Source organism: Pterocles gutturalis, unplaced genomic scaffold (genome assembly GCF_000699245.1).
Source record: "Pterocles gutturalis isolate BGI_N339 unplaced genomic scaffold, ASM69924v1 scaffold25828, whole genome shotgun sequence".
In the NCBI taxonomy this organism is placed as follows: Eukaryota; Metazoa; Chordata; class Aves; order Pterocliformes; family Pteroclidae; genus Pterocles; species Pterocles gutturalis.
The window spans coordinates 6,354-8,137 of NW_010123741.1; the positions used below are offsets into that span (position 1 = coordinate 6,354).

The 1,784-nt window shown below is 54.0% G+C and overlaps 1 protein-coding gene across 1 annotated transcript in view; it reads left to right on the forward strand.

Moving 5' to 3' along the window:
- Positions 1 to 1,784, forward strand: part of LOC104465117 (unconventional myosin-Id-like) — a gene marked incomplete at both ends in the record, with an annotated part of 13,795 nt that overhangs the window by 5,309 nt on the left and 6,702 nt on the right. The window lies entirely within an intron of this gene.

Consider the following 1,784-nt stretch of genomic DNA (forward strand, 5'->3'; position numbering starts at 1 on the left):
GGGCGTGGACGACGGGGAGGACGCTGTGACGGGAGATGGGAGCAGCAAGCAGGATCGTGGCAGCGACCAGGTGGTGTTGTCAGGCTCTTTGAAAGAATTTCAGTCCAAAAGCCAGGTGTGGGAGCCACGGTCCCTGTCCTGGGTTCAGCTAACTCCCTCCCAGCAGCCGGTGAGAGGCTGCTTTGCTGTTGCTGGAGATGTTTTTGGTGGTGAAAAATAGACATTAATTCAGAATGCCCAGAATTAAGAGAAATGATATCATTCTGTGCGCACTGGGCACGGCTCGCTGCTGGGTCGTGTTACTTTGCCTGGTGCTTAAACGCTCCGTTCCCCCGCTGCTCTGCCTGCGGAGGAGCTGGGTGTGGAACGGACACGGAGCACGGGGGCGTGGGGCCCTGCCCTTGGCTGTCCCAGCGGCTCTTGCAGAGGGGTTCCCGTGTTGCTGTCTGCCAACAGTTAGTTTTGACCTTATCAGAACCAGTGGTGGTTTAAAAAAAAAAAAGTTTTAGGGTTGATCCACCCAAAAAAACATAATTATAGTAAGGACAGAGCTTATTTCTGGCATACACTGAATTGTGCAAACAGTATCCCAGCTGGGGTTTTGAGTTCAAATTAAAGTGAACCAGCTTCTTGAGCGTGCCTAAGATTATTCCACGAGGGTTGGGACGTACCGAGAGAGATCATCTCTGCTGCTGTCGACGGCCGGTGAGATCCCGGGTGATGATATAGTGGTTTGCCTCCGCAGCCAGTGGATGGCTCTTTGCTGAATCGCAGCGCGTGGCTCTAACTGGGCGTAAATTTACAGCTGTGGAGCCCGGCGGCAGCATGAAGATGTCAAGATATTCAAGTGTCCCGGTGGTGACACTAAGCCGTGTGTGCTGAACTACTAGAAACTGTCAGAATATTTCAGATGCTGCACAGTCTGTTTTCTTGGCAGCGGATGTGCTGATGAAATTGCGGAATGACGGAGGTGGGAGGGGGCCTCCGGAGGTCTGCGATCCGCGTCAGGCTTAGGCGAGGCTGCTCAGGCTGTCAGTCGGCTGAGCTTTGAAACCTCCGTGGAGGAAGGTTCGCTGAGCCCTGTCCCAGGGCTGCCACGCTCCTGGGGAGGTTCTTTATGTCCTGTTGGACTTTCTGTTGCTGCCTCTTTTGCCCGTTGCCTCTCCTGTTGCTGTACCTCTCCAAGAAGTCTTGCTGCACCTGCCCCGTACCCTGCCTTTGTCAGAGGGTGCACTTATTTAAAGATAAAAACACCCTCACCTCTTTTTGGAAGCCAGCAGTAAAGTTGTTTGAAGCGCGCTGTGATTTTCTCAGGTGTAAGTGCCGTACAGGAGCGGAGTGGGAATCGGGAGCCTGGAGTCCAGCTTCAAAAAACCGGAGAACGGTACAAGCATATAACAAAAACCAAAACGACTAAAAATCTCCCTGGGTGCTCAGTTAACCTCAGCGGTGCACAGATGCCGCTCGGTGCTTTCTTGGTCGCCCTAGCAGTGTGCCGGATGCGGCAGCGCTGTGCTCCGTGTTCCCGAACAGCCCTGGACAGCAGAGCTGGGCAGCGAGCTCCTGCTCAAAGCATTTCTTATGGGGATCTTGAGCCCAGCAAGTGATCTTTGGCTATCCTTCCCTTGAATGCCGTGTCCTTAACACGGGCTGAGCGATGTCCACCTCTGAAGAAGAATCTGCTGGGCCCTTGGTCTGGGTCTGCCCAGCTGAACTGGTCTCACTGGGCGCTGCTGTAGAACAGCACCAGGCTGTTTCCTTCCTCTGGTTATCCCTGCCCAGAG